The sequence below is a fragment of the Anguilla anguilla genome, chromosome 5 (genome assembly GCF_013347855.1).
Source record: "Anguilla anguilla isolate fAngAng1 chromosome 5, fAngAng1.pri, whole genome shotgun sequence".
NCBI classification, from domain to species: domain Eukaryota; kingdom Metazoa; phylum Chordata; class Actinopteri; order Anguilliformes; family Anguillidae; genus Anguilla; species Anguilla anguilla.
Genome location: NC_049205.1, coordinates 39,330,768 through 39,352,942, shown reverse-complemented (window position 1 = coordinate 39,352,942; position 22,175 = coordinate 39,330,768). Strand labels below are relative to the sequence as shown.

Here is a 22,175-nt window from a genome sequence, read left to right as displayed (position 1 = left end):
GCAACTAGGGCCATCGATTTTTTCCTTTCCTGTCTTTTAACCTGAAGCTCCTTCGTTCAACGCCAAGGAGTCCAAAACGGCGCTTTCGGAAGCTTGATTGTTAATTAAGTATTCAATGCACTGCAGGAGCACGAGCATCTCAAGTAATAAATGAACTAGCAGAGGGCAGCCTGATCTGAGAAGGGCCAGCAAGGGCACAGTGCTCTACCCCAGCAGGACGACACCTGACTCAGCTAACAGGTCGGTAATCATGGACCTCAATCAAACCTTTAACGGCTAACAGTGGTTTCCCTGAGGGTAAGGGCTGAAATGCAGGTAAAATATTTCCAGGTCCCAAACTGAAGAAGAACCCCAGGACTTTAAGCACTACCAGCCTGAACACAACCAACCGTGCTTCTGGGAACCACGCGGTGGGAGTCTCGGGTAGCAGACTTGCTTGGTTTGCTTGAGGCATTCCAGCCGGTAGGTCTGCGACTCTGGGTGTGTGCAAGTGAACGTTGTGTGCATCCAGGCTCGGGTGCTTTGCTGCAGGCAACTGCGGTTTATCTGTTGCAGGGGCAGCGCGGGTATCGTCTGTACATGCACGTACTCACGGATCCAAGACCCCAGCGGAGCGTACTTGGGATGCCTGGGTGTTTGTGCAGGTCTGTGTGTGTGTGTGTGTGTCAGTGTGTGAGTGTGCTTCTGTGTATCTTTTAGACAAGACGTTTAACTCTGTGAGAGCAGTTGTTTTATATTGTTTTACTCTGTTAAAAGCCTTAATACATGGGAGTTTTATACTGTGTGTGGCCATGTGCGTGTGTGCGTGTCAGTGTCTGCATGTGTGTTGTCTGTGTTTTTGTGTGCGCGCATGCTTGAACAGGCTGTATGTGAGCACGTCCGTTTGTGCTTTTCTGGGTGTGACCATGTGGAAGGTGTGTAAGACAAAGACACACCAAGTAGTGGAAAATCTTTGAAGTGTCTCTACATAGTGTGTGTGTGTGTTTGTGTGTGTGTGTGTGTGTGTGTGTGTGTGTGTGTGTGTGTGTCTCTGCGTGTGCATGCGTATGTGTATGTGTGTCTCTGCGTGTGCATGCGTGTGTGTGAGTGTGTGTCTGTGCCTGCGCACGTGTGTGTGTGTGTGTGTGTGTCTGTGCCTGCATGTGCATGTGTGTGTCTGTCTCTGCATGTGAATGTGTGTGTGCATGTGTGTGTGTATGTGTGTCTCTGCGTGTGCATGCGTGTGTGTGAGTGTGTGTCTGTGCCTGCGCATGTGTGTGTGTGTGTCTGTGCCTGCGTGTGCATGTGTGTCTGTCTCTGCATGTGTGTGTGTGTGGGTGTGTGTGTGTGTGTCTGCCTGCGTGTGTGCCTGTGTGCATGAGTGTGTGCTAGTTGGGGGTCCAGTGAAGGCGAGTGGGACAGGGACAGGTCCTCTGCTCTTCCAGCTCATTAAACACTGAAGCACGGCCCGCCATCTGCTGAGCTCTTCTGTCCATTTACCTCCACTGCGCTGAGTCTGGTCTCTACTACAGTCACAGGAAATATCGACAATATCCACCATTTTACTTTCTTTTTCTGCACATCTATCCGAAAGCAGAAAGAAAGACCAACAGCACCTCGGAAACCCCTTCGGCACATCAAATGGCAAGCCATGTTGATCAGTGGCCGCAGTCGCCCAAAAGGACTGCTGTGAAATCAGCACGGGAAAGCTCCGCCTCTCCACCCAGTCCCACACTGGCCATCAAAAAAAATCATAAAAAAAAAAAAAAAAAAACTACACATGCTCACTGGGTCACAAACGAGCCCCGTCTGAGCACCTGTGCCACCTGCCGTCCGCACGCACGTGTTCTACAACTGCACTGCTTTCAATTACCAGCAGTGATTGTTACATCATCATTAGAATGCTCAGTTCAGGACATTCTGATCGCATTTCTGCGATCTTACACCTAAAAGAACTGGTTCTTTCACTTTTTAATATCAAGACCCAAATGAGAGATTAAGTACCTTTCAGAGACCCGTCAAATACACACACCAGCATGGCCTAGTGGACGACATTCTGGGCCCCATCTCTCACACCCCCGTGACCTATTTCTGCACCGTTACCCCCGGACCGGGAGGGCGGGGCCCTGAAGCGACCGTGCGCCCCGACCGCACACGCTCTTGCAGCTGCTGCACGCAGTCGCACGCGCTTGCACAGGAAACCAGAGGAAATCAGAAAAAAACCAAGCAAGCGATCTACACCGACTCAGGGCAACTGCGCGCGCTAACGCGCAGGATAAGACTCCATCGCAGGGCTCCCCGGCCCTGGTCCGGGTCAGGCACGGGGCTGCTGGGTTTCGTTCTCACACGAACACTAACGGCCGACTCAGACCCGAAAACCAGGCGGGAGGAGTTAACCGTGCCCTCACCCGCTTCAGCTGGCAAATTCAGTTCTGAGTAACGGTGCCAACCGGCGCATTCTGTGGGCTCCCTGGGACCAGGGGTTGGGCCCGCGCGCCATAACCGTTAGGAAGGGGAGGAGCTCCGCCGCTCTGACGCCCCCAAACAGACACCTGCGAAGCGATCGGCGAGCGCCACTCGGGAGAGCGCGTCCGTTCTGACCTGCGCGAGCCGAAGCCTCTCCGGCGGTTCTCCCGGCGTCTTCCCACAATCCTCCGGGGCCCTCTCCTCAGCCGCTCGTCTGGAACAGAGAAAGGCAGGGCGGGGCCGTGGGTGACGGGGACCGGGTCAAATCCGAGGCGGCAAGCAAGAGTAAAACTGACTCGACTTCAGAAAACGGCGAAACTCGACACACCGTGAGAAAGCGGGCGGCGTCGCATCTCCGACTGCCGCGCGTAAAACCCACGCGACGTGGAAAACGCGACGACGACCAAGACGGAGGGCGATTCGCGAAACCCGGCGGCAGCGAACGGTTCGGTGGGTCACCCGGGCCCAGAGGCACGCTCCAGCTGCAGCCACCGTCAAATTCAAATGGCTTTATCGGCATGACGTAACACCGTACACATTGCCGATCCTGCTGGTAGCCTATACTATCCCGCTCTGTCACAGATAAAATATCTAACGAACGAACGAGCGTCCCCTTCTTATTTACAGGGAGCTCTGCTCCGGCGGCTAGCCGCCCAGAACATCGAGGTGAACGGGATCGCGGAGGGAGCGTAACCGCGGCGAGCTGCAATTCAGCAGGAAGGAGCGACTCGCGCGGCGCGGAGAACCCGCCAAAGAGCGACGCATCACCGTTCCCTGCGTCCTCCCCGCCTCTCTCCCTCCCTCATCCTCTCCCTCTCCGCCGCCTGTGTCACTTTCTCTCTCTCGCTCTCTCTCTCACACACACACGCTCGCGCGCGCGTGCAAACTCAGACGCACACAGACACCTACCCGCAGCGGCAGCGACAGCGCTACCGCGCGTAACGCACTCCGGTTCGCCAAAGAGGGAGATTCGCCCGTGCGGCGGGCAGCGCCGGGATCACTTCCTAAAAAAATCTGGGCCGGGGGAGCTCGGAGCTGACGACGCCAGAAGCGTTTCTGCTCCCGACTCCCGCGCAACCCGTTTCCCTTTCTCAATTTTAGAACCGCTTCCTCTTTTCAAAGGTCTATAAATAAACAATGGAAACTTCTGACTCTTAAGAGAAAGAGGCCGATGATCTGCGTGACGCTAAACTCGCCCCCTGGCACGCAGTAACCTGGGAAGGCGGTGCGCGTCAGTGACACGCCCAGGCCGTCCCGTTCCTGACCCCGCCCACCGGCGAAACGCCTGGGAACGAGCCCGGACGGCCGAGGGCGAACGGGTAAGTCCGCATTCTCCTCTGCGGGTTGCGTAACGGCGGCTGCTTGCGGTGGCGGCGGCAGCAGGGGGGAGATGGAGACGGGGCTCCGCTCCGCCGTGGTCCGGCCTCCTCGGCAAGATGAGGCAGGCTCTCAGAATTCCCTTCTGGGGCTGTTCCCCCGCCCCAGCGCCACTCCCTCAGAACCAAAACACTGAGCGCACTCCCTACAGCCCGCTGAATGAACACTGAGCATAGAACACTGTACACTGCTAAACTAACACTGAGCATAGAACACTGTACACTGCTAAACTAACACTGAGCATAGAACACTGTACACTGCTCAACTAACACTGAGCATAGAACACTGTACACTGCTCAACTAACACTGAGCATAGAACACTGTACACTGCTCAACTAACACTGAGCATAGAACACTGTACACTGCTCAACTAACACTGAGCATAGAACACTGTACACTGCTCAACTAACACTGAGCATAGAACACTGTACACTGCTCAACTTACACTGAGCATATTACACTGCACACTGAGCGCACTCCCTACAGCCTGATCGACTAACACTGAGCATATTACACTGCACACTGAGCGCACTCCCTACAGCCTGATCGACTAACACTGAGCATATTACACTGCACACTGAGCGCACTCCCTACGGCCTGCTCAACTAACACCAACCATACAACACTGTACACTGCTGAACAAACACAGAGCATACAACACTATACACTGCTGAACCAACACAAAAATACACTGCTAAGTTACTCCAGTGCATTCTCTTATTCAGTACCTAATTCACACTGAACTGCAGTCTGCTTACGCAGGACAATGCAGCTGACGCTGAGTATGTGCGCGCGTGCTCGTGTGTTTGCGTGCGGCGCGTGCGCGTTTTCACGACGGATTACTCATTCCAAGCTGCTGCCTCGGGTGGCCAGAGATAGCACACTCCGAGTGCGTTCCGCATTTAGCCTCAGTTCATTCAAGCCACGTCAGTCCCGCTTCCCAACAAATCTCAGCCGGTTTCGCAAATCAACGAAGACAACAACTCAACTCCTAACCGAAACGATCGATACGCACACATTTTCTTCCCGCTATTTTTTTCCTGCTTGAAAAAGAAAAAAAAAAAAATAATGTATACGGTCTGTACGACGGCATCGCCCTTCCTCGCCGAGCCGCACGCCGTCTCACTTTGAAACGCAGCGGCCGTCGCAGAGGACGGGGCGGCCACGTTAAACGCAGCGACAGACCCCCGGGTTTCTCTCCCGGGGAAAACATTTCTACCCCTTTGCGAAATGCCGTCGGAACGGACAGGACGACCCCGCCCGATTTAAAATCACGGGGGCGGCAGGGGAAGCCTGCAGAAGCGCAGACCCGCGCGGCCAAACGGGCCCTACGTGCATTCGGCAAACGCCTCGCGACACCGAGCTGGGGGGGGAGCCGGCATTAACTGCGGCCGTTCTGCACCTTACATTACATTACAGGCATTTCGCAGACGCTCTTATCCAGAGTGACTTACACAACTTCTTTTAACATTGTATCCATTTATACAGCTGGATATATACTGAAGCAATGCAGGTTATGTACCTTGCTCAAGGGTACAATGGCAGCGTCCTACCTGGGAATTGAACCAGCGACCTTTAGGACACAAGACCAGCTCCTTACCCGTTACGCTACACTGCCGACCTTGCGGCGGCCGCGTCGGCGTATCATGTAATGTGTGGAGCAGGCCCGTACGGCCGGAGGAGCGATGTAAAAAGGATTATTTGGGCAATTGTAGGCAGGTGTGTTGTGGGGGGGGGGTGGGGGGGGGGTGTGGCTGGAGGACTGAGGAATGTGAAAAAGAATGAGGGAATTCTCGCCACAAACAAAAACAGATGAATGGAGAGAGGCGTGAATGGGAGACCTGAGAGGGAGACGTAGGAAAGGGTGAGAACAGAGACGAACAACAGCGAGTCGCAGAGAAAGGTGAGTAAGAAGCAGCGCGTCCCAACAGGCCTCTCCACGGGGGGGTGGGGGGGGTGGGGTGTCGGAGTTGGAGAGGGGGGTGGTTTCTGGGTCTGAAGCACCTTTCACTCCAAACAGCCGCATTTAAACTCCACACATTACCTTCTATAGTACTGAATTTACACAAGGCATGTGCCCTCCCTCACTCGCTGCTCAATTTACACTCAGCGCGTTCCCTTATACATTACTGCATTCACACAGAGCACATTCCACTCTACACAGCTGAACTCATACTGAGCACAGCCCAATCTACAGTGCTGAACTAATACACAGCACAGTCCACTCCATACTGGATACTTAACACCGAGCACATTCCACTCTACCAAAGTAATACTGAGCACATTCAAATCTACACTGGCAAATTAATACTGCGCACATTCCAATCTACACTGGCGAATTAATACTGAGCGCATTCCACTCCACAGTGACGAAGTATTACTGAGCATATTCCACTTTACACTGCTGAACTAACACTGAGCACAGTCCACTCAACACTGCTGAACTCACACTGAGCACATTCCACTCTACAGTGATGAGGTAGGCTATTACTGAGCACATCCCACTCTATGCTACTGAACTAATAATGAGCACATTCCACTCTACCACGCTAAATTTAAACTGAACACAGTCCTGTGTAGAGGCTGCACAGGCTTCGCTGCATGTCTGCGCTCTCGCTGGCGTGCTGGATCCGCTTCGCGGCCGCGCTGCCAAACCCGCAGCAGCGGCCTGCTGGGACAGGCGGGCAGGGCTAATCATGCAAAAAACGCGCGCCTGTGCTTTTCCCACAGCGACGGCGGCGAGTTCAGCGCGCAGCGGCGGCTGAGGAACGGGCCGCTTCAGAAACGAGATCAGGAGAGGAGAGAGAGAGCGAGCGATGGGGAAGAAAGAGAGAGAAGGGTCACAACGGGAAGGGGAGCGCCGACAGACCAGGGGCCGGTTGCCACGGACCCGAGGTCGCTAGGGTGGGGCGTGCACGCTTGTCGGCGGCGCGTTCGTCGCTTTTTTTAATTGCGGCGGCGGTCATGAATAATAGAGCTTCCCCGAGGCCACAGCGCTGCTACTGTAACTCTGTGAATAATTCATCCAGTCACCAGACTCCTCCATTAGCGCCGCACCGACCTACGCTAACAGTACTGCACAGAGGGGAGAGAGAGAGAGAGAGAGAGAGAGAGAGAGAGAGAGAGAGAGAGAGAGAGAGAGAGAGAGAGAGAGAGAGAGAGAGAGAGAGAGAGAGAGAGAGAGAGAGAGCTAGAGAGAGGGAGGGAGAGAGAGAGTGAGAGAGAGAGGGAGGGAGAGAGGGAGGGATAGAGAGAGAGCGAGAGAGAGGGAGGGAGAGAGAGAGAGAGAGAGGGAGGGAGAGGGGGAGAGAGAGAGAGAGAGGGAGAGAGAGAGAGAGAGAGGGAGAGAGGGAGAGGGAGGGAGAGAGAGAGAGAGAGAGAGAGAGAGAGCGCCTCCATCATGGATTCAGTCTCCCCTCCGCTCATCCCTCACCCTGCTCATCCGCTCATCCCTTACTCTGCTGATCGCTCACTCACTCTGCTGATCCCTCACTGCCCCAGCTTCACAAGAAAAATCAAACAGGCTGAACAATGAAGCGAATGATAATCATTTTCATGGAGAAAAGGAGTTTAATCAGCGTACAACAGGGCTGCCCAATGCTATTCCTGGAGACCTACTGTCCTTCAGGTTTATACTCCAACCCTAACAAAGCACACCTCATTCGATGGCTAGAGATCGTATTAAGCTGCTAATTAGTACAATCATGCGTGTCAAAACAAGGTTGAAATGAAAGCCTACAGGACGGCAGATCTCCAGGAACAGGGCTGGGCAGCCCTGGTGTAGAACTTACGGTCTCACGCAAACACGGTCGTGTTTGGTCACGTGTGTTCCTGGGAGCCCGACCGCTTTCTTCGTTCCTCTATGCGTGCGCACAGCTTTCAAATTCAAACGATCTTCACGAGCACAGAGCACCTCTTCCACAAATTTCAACAGTCCAACAAGGAACTTGACCAATGACCAACCATACGCGTTGATGCAAGGATCGGTGTCTGAGCTGTGAAGTGCAGCGCTGACGGCCATCGCTCCCTCCTGTGCACGTAATGCACCGAGCCAAGTCCAAGATCGCGCTCAGGCAAGAGAGGCAAAAACAGGGAACCGTGCGCGTGAGGCCCTTCCGAAAGCTGAGGCAACTTGTCATTTCTGCGTTTAAAAAAATGCAAGGGAGACCGGGTGATGGAGCAAAGACGATGACAGCAGGGCTCCCATCAGCCCCTGCATCTCGGCCCAAGGACAGCCAATCTGAACGAACGAGAAGAGGAGGTCCGACTGAAACTCTAACGCAGGAAGATAACGAGGAGGTGACAACCGGCAGCTGCCCTGCTGTGGAAGAGATGCACGCTTTGTGCACTACCAAGATCACTAGCTACAGTTGACAGCCGGGAAGGGATATTCCAGTCGCCATTTCTCGAATTTAGGCTCAAACTATTTGCGCGAGAACGAGTGGGACTGAACTTCCTGTCGAGACGGAACCGCCTACAAGATCTGCAGTCCAGGACAGCCCCACTGTGGTTCTGTCAAATTCACCCCTTAGCCCTGGGGTGGGTGGGGAGGGAGGGACGCTCCTGGGTGAAGCGAGCCACGGAGAGTGGAGCTCAGACGTACTCGTTTAACAGGTAGGCCTATTTGAGCTGCGTGACCCCGCTCACGCCTCCGCAGACCGCAGCATCTGCAGCGACACCCTGCCGTCTGCTGCATGCGCGCACGACACTCCGCTGTCGCTTCAAAAACGCCCCAGAGCTACGGTATGCGATGACGTGACTAACGCAGTTACGCTGCACTCATTCCGCAGGCGGGAAGATTACACACATAGTTTCTCGTCTTCGGGGAAGTGTTAATGATTGCACGCACATACAAGCGTGCTCAATCGTACGCACGCAAAGGGCAGTGTTTTTCCAGGGGCTGTGGGGGCTACTACAGTCAGCTATGAAGCTACTGGCCTAAGAATTACACTGCAGGCTCTATAGCTCAGACAGCTTCCTCTATGCCTACGACCCAGAAGGTTCCAGATGTTCCAGTCAAGTTGTGGGACAATAGCCGCCTCAGGGAAGGGCCAAATTAGTTGAGCGTGATTGCTGCTTTTTTGGGGTTTTTAGAGGAAACCCTTTCTGGCTCCTGGTGGCCCATGAGTAGGACAACTGTGGACAGCCCTATCCAGGCAGGGGCACAAAGGAATGACTAAGGGTTCTCTACAGTGCCTGGAAACCTTTCAGCAGTCACACTTCCGTGTATTAAAAATACTCACAGTTGGTGGCATTCTCAAAAACCCACTTCCTGCAGTAACCTATTTGTAGACTAAGGAAATACTGCTGCTGCATCTGCAAAAATAGTCAAGCCTGGACCTCATGAATAATATATTCGCACACATCAAACTTTCACCATGACAACATGTACAACGCACTTTCCCGAGCAGCCTAAACTGCACAGAGGCACACAAATGTCTTAAAACCCTGACCTGCCAAATGAGTGCCTTCCCTTTCAAATACTGATCTCAAGCCGTCAATCTCCTATTTTAAATTCTTCAATATGGATGGTTGAGGAAATAGCACAGACCCCTTTACAAATCCCCTGCCAATTCTCTGAGTTGACCCAGAGCTAGATTAGGGTCAAAATTAATGAGGTGGAGGTTCAAATGGAAAGGAGCTCAGTGCTCTAAGTACATAAAACTGCAGGAGATGTTCTCCTACATCTGCACTAAGGACCTCTAAAGCCTCCTGTAAGCAGACCGCCCTCAACGGGCACTGCTCCACTGTAGTAAGCAGCCTAATGATTTACCACTGAGGACTCAACAGCCAGACCCAAACACAGAGAGCCCGCAATCTCCCTTTAGCAGAGAGAACAGCGGGGGCCTGCTGTGGGGGGGGGGCAGTAATGTAATAATTGACACGGAGCACAAGCAGGGGTTCGTGCGGGACGGGTGGGGGATTTACGATCCCCCGTAGGAGGCTCCATTAGCTGATTGGAGAGTGCCTCCATTGAGCGCGGGGACAGACGAGTGAATGAGGAAGCGCTGGGGGGTCCTCCTACGCACTATAATCTGCAGTCACTGCTCCGCAACCCTGGCAGGACTTCCCAGAGCAACCACACAAACTGAAAAAGGACAACTATGCTAACAGAGCTAACGGAGTGCTCGGTGAGACGGCTCCTGGATCAGCCTGCTTGGTAAAATGTTGATTCTTGCGATTGGAAATTGTAACCAAGATCCCCCCATGCAGTCATCTGACCCATGGTCCCACAGTCCCTGCTGACATGCCTAATTACCTGAAAGCTCCCAGAAGTTGACATTGTGCCTGAGCTTGTGTTTTGTTTTTTTTTTGGGGGGGGGGGTTCCACCTATCTAGGCTCCCCGGTGATCTAGCTGAGCAGCCCCCTTCCCTGGTCCATAAACATTACTACAATCCACCAGGGATGTGTAAACTACACTCCGAGTTCACGCCTGACCCATGAATAACAACACAGCAAACAGCTAACAGCCTTTACTCAGTTTAATCCTGAGCTGGCTGACTGGACCCAAAGGGCTTTCTGGGTAGTTGAAAACTTCGCCATTTAGGTAAAACAAGTCAGGATTTGAGGCCATTTCAGTTTGTTTTTAAAGTAAGCTGATAGCTGGACTTCATTCTACAGATTCAGCTATGCCAGGTAGAGACACAACAAAAAACAAAGAAGAGAGAAAGCTGCTGCTAGACATAGCCTAACATTTAACATGGCAAGACCATCGGTACACAGGCCTGGTTGTTGAGTGCCAGAGAAGTTTCTAGATTTTGCTCAATCCAAACCCATAAGTACATAACTGAATTAATTAGCCTATTACGCAAAATGAATGCAGGTTACCTTTTGCTGAAAATAATTCAACAATCCGACTCTTAGTGCTCAAACTCAGTAAACAAGCTCATGACAAATAAACAACATCTCTGGCTGTTTTGGACCAGGACTGCTGATCCCTGGGTCAGCCCATTCAATGATGGAATGAAACCAGCAACAGCAAAACAAGCAAACATGTATCCGGGTCTGTATAGTGACCACTGACCGACCACCATTCTCGTAGAAATCTATACTTGGACGGCCACCACAATATTCCTTTGAGAAGAGCAGGAAGGGATAGGGAGAAATTCGCAGTCGGTTTGGAGCAGGGGGAAGTCCCTGGGTGTAAATCCGAAGCGTCTGCGTCCGGATGCGTCGGTGTGGGCAGCCACAGTAGCTCGGGCCTTTCCCGTTGCGGACCTTTGTCCTCTGCCAACTCGAGGCCATTCGACTCATCTGCAGCCAGCTCCGGACCGCGGGCGCTTCGCAACTGCTGGACCGGCACTTTCTTTCCCTATTAGTCCTGCATCGTGTCACCTGTCCGTGCCCGCCTGTTATTCATTACCACAACGCAGTTTTATTACGACACTAAATTTCTTTATTGTTTTGCGTGGACTTCTTTGCCCATGTTGCTGTTTATTCCATGCTCTGATGTGTAAATTGCTCAGGTACCGAAAAAACCAGAAACTCAGTAACGGCGAACAGTATTTTCTGTTCAACACCAAGTTTCACTAAAAGTCATCAAAACAACACGTGTGCTGCAAGGTCTCATGAACACTCATCTAAATGTACTTGGAAATAAAGGTATCAAGGACTTCCATGAGTAACAGAGAGTCGTACCTATGAGCACTCCAGCTCCTCACCGTAACGCCACCTTGGAATCGGGCCACAGACACCACAGAACGGACGCCGTGCAGCTTCTCTAAGTGCATAGTAAAGCTATCTGGCGTGAAATGCGCACAGCAATCATGTCTGGCAGTGGAGAGCAGTGTCTGGAGAGGAGGTGGCTGAGGAGCAGGCCGCTGGAAGTGCAAGCCGGAGGACGAGGAAGTTGAGGTTGAAGAAGCAGGCTTAAAAAAAGCAAAAGTAGCATTTAACTTTTCATTGCCAAATTAAGACTTGTTTTTCAAAGGGAAATGCATAGGCCAAAGGGGTAACAACGAAGTGGTCATTTTCCCTCCCTCCCGCATTGACGAGCGGGCTACTGATTTCCTTTGCTTAACTTGACGTTTCCGATAAAATGCACATCGTCGAGCAATTTGGTTCACAATTCTGCGTCTGTTATCTGGCTTAGAAACTACAAGCTGTGAAGCACTACAGGAAGGTGCTGCAGAGGAGGGGAGGGGGGGGAGAGCAAGTGAGAGAGACTACGGCGAGAAAAAGACCGCAAACATCAAAATATCAGACAGACCAGTGCCATGAGCAAATATATCAGCATTTCATGCGGAGGGGATAGGCTACTCAATTTAGCGTGACGGAAATCACAGAACCACACTTAGCGGAACCTTTGAACCTAATAATGCAATAAGTAGCACAATAAATGCATTTTGTAATAATGGCATCTTATCAAGGCTGCCTGATCAAATTAAGGGACCTATCACAGACATGTCATTGAACCAATGAGAAAAGGTTTTTAAGATTACCATTGCTGGTGGCGCTGAAATTGGGGATATCACACACTAGTGCTGCAGATCTCAACAGTCACAATACACTGTTATGCGCTACAACCCTGGGCCATTGCAATGCCATTGGTTCTGCAGAACCAGACGCAGAAGGTCGGGGACCTTGAGTCTACAGTGGTTCTGTCCATAAAGTCAGGGCCCAGTGTGTAAGTTCAGTCCAGAGAATGAGGCTTGGGCCCTAGGTTTATAGCTGTTCTGCCCAGAGAATGAGGCTTGGGCCCTGGCTCTACAGCAGTTCTGCCCAGAGAAGGAGGCTTGGGCCCTGGGTCTACAGTGCTTCTCTCCAGAGAACGAGGTTTGGGCCCTGGGTCTACAGCGCTTCTGTCCAAAGGGCAAGGTCACGTTCCTGGGTATCCACCATGCCTGCCTCCTGCATGGTTTGCAGGAGGAAGTAACCTTAAGGTTCCATCATCCAATTTATCTTGGGCTTATTAATTCAAATTAGGCCCAAGCCGCAGCCTTAAACACAAAAATCTCACTGCTACCTTGCAAGCCCCATATTTGAATAATTGACCACAGGAGCAGGATTTTGGACGTTGCACCTGAAGTTTAAGAAGACAGGGGTTCTTTTGAGCCGTTTGCAAAGCAGGAACAGGCTTCACAATCTACTGGCGAGTGGACAATGTGCCCTGTGTAAAAACAAATAAATACGTTGATTTCAAATGAGTTTATGAAAATGTTCCTAAGAAAAAAACTTAAATGAGCACGAAAAAAAAAAATAAACAGAAGGATCACAACCCAAGTGGTCATATTCTGTGGAACACAGAGGGACTAAACAGGGTGTTGTATTTTGACCTTTGGCAAGGAAATGCAAACATAGCGGAAATATCTCTCCAGTATGCAACGTCCCAGTTAACCAGCCCTGTCCATGTCTACTTTACAGAGCTTGAATTTCACAGTTACGCTCGCACTGGCAAACTTCCTGGCTGTAAAACACACTACGTTGCACATACTCTACTTCACTAATACTGATAAGAAAACACAATGGCAGATTTTCTTCCTTTATTAAAAATAACTCAACAAGCATTCAAATACTCATCAAGGTTATCAACTGGTGATCTCAGGGTCTAATATTTGAATAATGGAATACTCACATCTGGTCCCTTGATAGTACTTATAATATTTGTGCTGAAATTTACACTGAATGACCATCGCATCTTGGTCAGACAGAATATCACTCAATAGCTGTTGTATAGCCTAATCATTATTAATTTAACATCTGCTCCATGTCTGTAGAGACACAGAATTTCTGTGTGGATCAATGACAACTAATCCTAAATCCGCATTCCAGCAACTGATACAAGTGAATACCGCAGTATGCGATGCTATGCTACACCACGCCGCAGAGGATTAAATTTACAAAGTGGCATGCATGGCTGCTGTGTAGTTTGAGCCGCCCGTCTTGAGAAACTACATTTTCCACTGCTTCGTGCTGGTTGCTGCTGAGAGGGAATTTTCACTATCCAACATAATCAAAGCAGACGTGAGACAGAGGAGAAAGGCCTCGTGACCAATCAGACACCCACAATTTGACTATGAAAAGGCAGCCAGTGACTGATAGCTGCCGTGCTGGCTACAACTTTTTACTTGTTCTAAGTTTATCCGTCTATGAAAATGATAACGGCAAAAAAAGACCTTGTGGGCAGATTTGAATAAAACATGGCAAGTTTACTGGCTTTGGATCCAGAATGAAATGATCTGACTTGAATCCAATAAAGTGAAAGTAGCAGGTGTGCTGGCCAAGCTGTCAGTAAAAAAATTATCGAAATGGAGAAGCTTGCTGGCAACATACAGTTTCTCTGCGCTCTGCCCCTCATTCTCTCCCCCTTACAAAGGGCCGGGGCTCTCCCTTCATCTGCAAAGGCCTCAGGGATGAGACCAAAAGGGTCCACAGCTCCTCACTGGTCTGGGAACCGCTAGTCCCCTCCATTTTCTTGCTTTTTAGCCTAAACTTCACAGAGGCGCACAAATGTCTTTCAGCCGCACGCGTGCCTATGTACTGACGAACCTGAAAAGAACGCAAGGGGACAGCACGTACTACTGTACCCTGGGGCTAGTGATGGAAAACAGACAGCGCATAACTGAAATATCCCCACATTGTGAAACATCTGACAGCTCAACCAGTCCTGAATGCCGAGGGGAGCCTTCTTCCTTCTCAGGGCAGGCCCCCAGGGGGAAGTGTGTGGGGGTGAGGGAACTGCATTAGTTTGGCTGTGTGTATGTTGGTCTCTCTTGACTTAGCCTTCCACTGGATTAGCCCCACGACTCACTTTATGAATACAGGCCCTGGGTGGCACTTCCCAAAGCAGGATGACCGAGTTAGCCGGATAACTGCGCGGAGTAAAAGTTTAAATGGTAAATGGACTGCATTTATATAGCGCTTTTATCCAAAGCGCTTTACAATTGATGCCTCTCATTCGCCAGAGCAGTTAGGGGTTAGGGGTTAGGTGTCGTGCTCAAGGACACTTCGACATGCCCAGGGCGGGGTTTGAACCGGCAACCCTCCGACTGCCAGACAATCGGTCTTACCTCCTGAGCTATGTCGCCCCAGTTTAAGCAGCTCTTTTATATTTCTTCAGTCCATTTTCCAGATTTGACAGGGTTCCGGGTTTTACTCAGTACAGTTATCCAGCTAACTCAGTAATCCTCCTTCATGAAACAGGGACCTGGTCTCACCCTTTTGTGTTCTCTCATTTTAGCCTCTGCTGTGCTCTATCTGTCTCTATTTTGCCTTTGTACTCTTGCTCTCTCATTTAGCCTGCTGAACTCCATCTCTCTCTCTCGTTGTAGCCTCCTTTGCTCACCCTCTCTCTTGCTTTAGCCTCCTCTACTCTCTCTCTCTGGCTTTAGTCTCCTCTGATCTCTCTCTCTCTCTAGCCTCCTCTGCTCTCGTTCTCTCACTTTAGAATCCTCTGCTCTCTCTCAAACCTCTACCCTTTCTTTGGTGCATCTTGAAGACCGCCCTGTTTCCATTGCAGCTTCACACCACTATAGCTATTTAGGCGGCTGTGGTCCCCCCTCCCTTGGGGGGGACAACTGTTTGGAGGCCCACAGTCACATGGAGGGGAACACAGCTGTGAGGCCACTCCCTCCCTGGGACCACATCAGGGGAAGGGGCAGCAGTCCCAGAGCTCCTGGATTGGGAACATCTTCGGGTTGTTTTCATCGTCGTTTCCCTTCGAGGATGACGCGGACGTTTCGGCACCGCGGTTCTCGGCAGCGAGACCGTTATCTCCCGCCGATCGCTTCCTGTGCGCGCCTCCGCCACTGCTGGGGCAGAAACGCCGCCTTCAGTCTCAGAGCGAGGCCTTTCCGCTCACAGCTCTCTCTCGCTCCCTCTTCACTGACTCACTCGCTCGCTCGCTCTCTCTTTCGGCTTCTGAGCTTACGAAAACAGTGCGTGATCTGGCGAGGGCTGAGTGCGCAAGCGCCAGTCCCGGCACGACCGCGCCACGCGTGAGGCGGCAGGGGCTAAGCGGCGCACTTGAGAAGCGGCCTGCTATGCCGGCGCCAGCGGCTGCCCAGATGGAACCCCGCCGCTTCCTTCGGGCCCCGAACGCGGGCCACAATGCCCTCTTTCTGCTGCCTACCGCAGCGGGAGGGAGAGGGTGTTCCGCTGACCCTTACGCAGCTGCTGGGGGCGGAATACAGATGAGACGGGGGAGGGGGGGCAGACCACGTGGCGCTCTGGCTCCTTACTCCCATTAACAGACCCCACCCATCATGCCCTGTCATTCAGCCCAGCTGACCCGCCTCCTTCCCCCCAACCCCTGCTGGGCCTGGTGCGGACAGACAAGCTTGTTTCCACACAGGCAGCTGTAAGGCTCCCATTCAGTCAAGCAGCACAAGCAACATTCCTTACCCCACAGCCATCATGCTGTAAGAAAGCCAGAACTGTGGGGAGGACAGTGAAGCAAGAATGACAGTGTCCTAAAACCCTAAATATTTGGGTTAAAAAGGCAACACCTACGAGAACTTCCACGTCCTTTGTCCACGTAAATTGAGACGCATTTTTGAGGCTGGGTCCAAGACTACAGATCTCGTCAGGCCATTCCTCAAATGCCATCACGAGATGTTAGATCCATTTTGGACTATTTCAAGCTCATTTTACTTTGAATTTATCTTCTCGCATCTTTTAACAGCTAAGATGTCTTCCATTGCTCATTATCTACAAAAAATGTAACCAAATTTCCAAAAATACGGCAGCTTTAATATTTTTGATATACTCGCCCTTAAAAGCCCAGTACCAAGCAGAGGCCAAATGGGTTCTGACAGTCATGTTTAAGTGTGACTGCATGACTGGAGGAGATGGAAGCCCTGATGCTCACAGTTATAGCAGTTCACCAAACTAGTCGGTTTACTACTTTCACAATGCGCAGAACTTCCACTGTGCAGTTTTTCTGTCATTGTGATGTCACAAACATTCAGTGTGTCAGTCAGGGCCACCACACTGACCAGGCATGACAGTGCTCTCAGCTGAGGGCAATGGACGAGATACCTGTTCTTTTGCGGCAAATTGAGGTTGAGCAAGGAGGCAAAATTCCAGAACTTTCTAAGCCACCAGAGGCTGTCTAACTTGAGACGAAGCTTAACTCAATAAGCACTTCACTACCCGAGGCTTTACAGAGCAGGTGGTTCAGTACCTCACCCCGAGCCACATAAGCGATGTTGGGCTGCGTTCATTGAGGAGCTGCGTGTTGAGTGTCCTTTCCGAAAGCCCAGGCTAATCAATACTACTGACTCTTTTGGACTTCTTGCCATTCTACTATATCCTACAAAGACGGTAGTCCTTATGTTGGTGAGGATTTGAATTCGAAACATTGCTTTCGAAAAGAGGTACTGCAAGCAAACCGCTACTTTTCTAACACTTCTACTACAAAGAGGAGGAGCAGGGTCAGAAAACAGAAAGTGCAGCCACTTTTCACACTAAACGCCACACAGTCCTACAGTACAGCACCTGCCAATTTAACATGAAAGTTTTTTATAGGGCTTTAAAAGACTGGCGAATAAAGTAACATAGCTAGTGTAGCGCTGTGAGTGTTACAGTAATGACGGCCATCTGCACATATCAGCTACACAGTGCCGCGTTAAAGAGCAAACCTGACGCGAATCACCTGCAGAGGAACTGAGAAATGGAGAAGTCCAGGTAACGCATTAGCATCGAAAGTCCTACTCACCCAGAACGGTGAAAAACAGTCACCCAGGGCAACAACACCTCTCTATGCTGGTCCTGGGTGCACACTGTACGTCGCTGGGGGCTGTGTTAGAACTCCTAATTAATTAGGCTTGACTGAGCTGTTGTTTAACACTGGCCCAGGTTTGGCATCACCTGACTTACCAGATTTAAGCACAAACGTGTAGTTTGAGGCATCTTTGCACAAATGGAAAAAGAGAACTGAACAAGCTGAATAAATTCGTTTTTGGTTCACCGTCTAAGCAAACTGAACAACTGAGCAAAGCTTTAAAATAAAGTCCCCCTCCTACATTGTTGCTCGTATCTTTAACACACAGTAATCACACGAGTAGTTCACAAAACAAACATGTACCCGTCAAGTCAAGACAACCACAGACCAGTCTTCGATTAATGGCTAGTCGAAATAACACTAAATTATTCAAGAGCTCCGCTGGTAGAAAAGTAAACATAGCATTTCTGAACATTTTCTATCAGAAGAACCAAACTCAAATGTGAGAAGCAAGTCTTGCAATCAAATATACAAAAGAATGAGACCTTTTACTGAAAATGCCAAGAGACTTCAACCCACGTCTATCCTCTCACCTAGTCAAAAATTGAAGCGTTTCTTCTGGCATATAAAAAAATCTCACTACGGCTTCAGCTGCCTCCAACGCAGTGCTCAAACAGTAACAGGACTACCTGTACCTACATTTAGAGAAGACTCAAACGGATATACAATCGCTGACGAGAACATGAATTATTCAGATAAAACCAGTCACTTTGTTGTTATCTGATCAAAAAAATCAACAACATATAGCAAAATCAGATGGTTGAATTCCTTTATATCTTGTCTCTAAAGAGAAGGTTGCACCTTAGTTGTACTTAAAATCTTCAAACACCCACACCGCGGAAAACAAACGTTTCGATTACCTAGCCAAGGCTGGGTTAACGCCTACTGCCAGCAAGGCTTGCATGCATGGCTACTCGTGTAGCGGACACTTGTGCACCGTAACTGCAAAAAGCAAGCATTTGTCCGGAAATGGATTACACCACTATCGACAGTCACTAGTATCAAACGATGAGGTTGAAAGTACATTTTAATCAAGTCACAATTAGCAAATTGTAGCATAAATTAATAACCATAGCTAGCCATATATGGAACTTACATTATAAAGCTACCTGCTTTAACGATTTACGTTTCAGGGACAACTGGTCAGCCGTAGTTAAGATGTAAAATGAATCCCCGTAACAGCGACTATCTAGTTGAAGAAGAAGAAAATCCAACCCATGTTAATTTTTAAGTCGCGCTGTGCCAACAAACCCGCGCTCCTCACCAACAATAATGTAATGTAATGTATCAAATAATGTATTTTGAATCATGTTGTTGGATAGCCAAGTTAGCTGCCTTACCTAGTTCCCACTGGGGTTGCCTGCTCTACGTCCAACCCTTGGCGTTGTCTGGTGGACTGAAGAGGGTAAAAAGATGTGTAAATGTTGTACTGAGTCCACTCTCCGGTCTGGACCCGTCGTTATTCCATCAACGGGGCTGTACTAAGCGGCAAAACGTTCAAACCTCAGTACCCAGCTAGCTAGCAATAGCATACACCACAAAACGTAACTCGCTAGCTGACAAGCTAATAATACTAACGTTAGCTAGCTAGCAACTGTAACAAGTCTTTAGACAAAATGAAAACAGAGGAGAAATCATAAAAAAAATGGTATGGAATTATCCGTTTCTGTGACCGAAACGCTGTGCAGTTTGTCAGATATGACTTAAAAAGTAAGCAGTCTTCTTCCCCCTCCAGTTTATACCAGTCAAACGATTCCAAAGTGGTACAGAGCTCCTGCAGCTAGACTATACAGCGGAGAAGAAAACAAAACAGCGCTACTCTGCAGCTGACTGTGTTAGAAAAACTCAAACCTGTAGCTATGTGTGCCTTCACGCTCACAAACGTCACTCAGAGCGAACGATGTCCGTTCATGTGGCTGTCCAGTTTAAATAGCGTAAAAATAAACAAAACAATCCAAACGAAGGCACGGCCGCTCTCTGTTTGCCCAAATCGAACAGGCCTTGCGAAAGGAAATGGTCCCCTTCATTCAGTCAGTAGAATTGCGCATGCGCACCACCACCAGCAACAGCACTCGCGCGCGATAGGAGGGAGAAGTACGAGGTAAAAACAAATAAAAGTATTGAGTGCCCTCTCGTGGATAAAGTGACCACTTTAAAAATTGGTCTGCGGTACAAAATAGAAAAACGTGGAACTGTTACGAATTGAAACGGTGCTGCCTGCGCTGAACGTCCATTTGTTACTCGTTATTCGGGTATTAGCCCTCTGTTGTGCATCAATCTCAACAAAAACACGTTTTGAATGTTCGAAAATGCCAAGTTACGCATACAAAGCATGGTCTCATGAGTCAGTAATTAAAACTAGCAAAATCTAGGCCTGACATTAAAAGTCAAAATGGGGCCAAGTTACAACAAACAATATTGGCTATCTTACCTCACACAAATTATTATTAGGGGCCCAAGCAGCGAAGCTGGTGGCCAATACACTGCTCACTGCATAACGAAATAAACGAGACAAAGTTTTTTTTTAAAATTATACCATGTAATTCTACAGTAAATATCTGGGACTAAACATTGAATAAATATACAACTTACCATTGGTTTTACGCGTAGAGATGTCCGTTTTGCGACGGAGTGGTCATATATTTTCTTGGACAATCCGTTTGTGAAATATACGCGCGTTTGTGATCCCTGGGTAGGCTACCTTCAAAAATAGCTGAAAAATAACTTGTTGCTTACGGCTTTGTCGCCCTTTTTTAGTACAATTTGGCTTGATTGACAATTCATTTATTCAGTAGGTGAGAGTATAAGATTTCTAGCCTGTCTGATTTTGCTTTTGGAATAGCGTTTTATAGGTCAGCGTAACCGAAAATTTTCTTATCTGCCAATGTCTAAATAAATAATATGGTAGGCTACTCTGGGCGCAGCACGCAGGTCGCCAGTTGATATTTCGTCTTTTGTTTCGTTTTTTTCTCAACGTCGTATTTATTATTTGAAATGTGTATTTATGTGTTATTATTCTATCGGTCTCTGAGGCACTCTGAAAAGTGCATTCTCTGCTAAGCTGAGCAATGGATTGGAATATGTGTGTGACGCCTATTTTAGTTGCAGCGCAGAAGCGCTGCAGCTCTACATACACGCCAGACCATCTAAATGCTGTTTTATACTTTTGCCTAGTCTGCATAGTTTCCGTTGTGTGCGGCACTCGCGAAGGGCCAAATCATTTGTGCGGCATATTGCACAGGTTGCGCAGGCCATGTAATTAGATTTTGTTACTGACCGTTATAGTTCAAAAGACAACACCTTCATTCATATTTCAAAACCTACTAAATAGCCCACCAAGGACCACAAACATTCTCAGCTAGATGTAACTTGTTGCAACGAAGACATTCACTTGAGAAAAGCGCTTTCAGTCGCATATTTAATGTTGCCTATATCGGTTTTGTGAAGCAACTGTTATAACCTGTTAGTCAAAGCGGTATGCCAGTGACCTCATGTCAGCAGTCAACCAATCATCGTCTTTACGGCGTATGCGGTCACTGGTTACTAACTACGCGCTTTTAATTTCTTGAGGAGGTCTGCCTCTTCAACGCGGCCGTGGTCTGCAACCGTCGCACATGCCGCACATTGCGCACAACCCCTACACATACCTATTTTTACGTATAGCCTACTATGCAGAAGTATAAAACAGCCTTTAGTGTTACGACATAGTAAAGGCCTTTACGCCTAGCCTCTAGGAGACATCCATGGCGATGCAGTAGATATGTTGGGTGAAGGTATATGATCATGAGGACAAAACCATTTAACCCTCCTATTATGTTTGGGGTCAAATTGACCCCATTCAATGTTTACTGTCTCTAAAAATATGGTTACCATATTTTTTCAGCTAGATATTTCATTACTTTTCCTAACTTTATGGGGAAAACATGGCAAACACGAAATTAACTGAAAAAATTATTTTCAATGTCCTGTACACATGTTGTACGCATCGGTGTTGTTGGGGTCATTTTGACCCCAAACTCTATTGATATATAAAACCATCATTTTGATCTTGTTTTTGCTGTGTTGGCTGAGGGACTTTCACATGAATTTGTGTGTGTGTGTGTGTGTGTGTGTGTGTGTGAGAGAGAGAGAGAGAGAGAGAGAGAGAGAGAGAGAGAGAGAGAGAGAGCATGCCTGTGTGTGAGGAGAAAATATAGCTCCCACGAGATCTCTGATCATTCTCGCAAAACATGGGGACGGGGGCAAACTTATAATAAAGGCTGCACACACAGCCCTCTAAACCATTTCTCTTTACATTTGTGCCTTAACTAAAGATTCTGACAATGACCACCAGACAGAGGTGTATATTTTCTGCTACTGAGGTTCTGTCACAGATCTTGGAGGGTGAAAGTGATTTAGATGAGGATATGTCTGAGACTGAGGATAATGTTGAGCAAGATAATGGTTATTGTTGAGGATAATGGTGTGGCATCCTCCTCTGATGATGAGAATGAAGCCTTTGAGATATCACATTCTGACCCTTCTTTTGTTTCTCATCCACCAATAAACCTGTCCTGTCATCTCTCAACCACCAAAAGATCCTCCTGTCATCTCTCAACCACCAAGAAACCCTCCTGTCATCTCTCAACC

At 49.2% G+C, this 22,175-nt stretch overlaps 1 protein-coding gene across 7 annotated transcripts in view; it reads right to left on the bottom strand.

Annotated features, from left to right (window-relative positions):
- Positions 1–19,586, bottom strand: part of LOC118228322 (tyrosine-protein kinase CSK-like) — a 48,870-nt gene extending 29,284 nt beyond the window's left edge. The window contains exons 1-3 of one of the 7 annotated variants that reach the window (XM_035419766.1): positions 19,398–19,586; positions 18,887–19,027; positions 2,581–2,659 (exon numbers count right to left, since the gene is read on the bottom strand). The gene's annotated coding sequence lies outside the window, so the exon portion shown is untranslated. The remainder of the gene's footprint in view (positions 1–2,580; positions 2,660–18,886; positions 19,028–19,397) is intronic. The other 6 variants (XM_035419768.1, XM_035419767.1, XM_035419769.1 and 3 more) reach the window with 6 other exon arrangements.
- Positions 19,587–22,175: the final 2,589 nt, after the last annotated feature.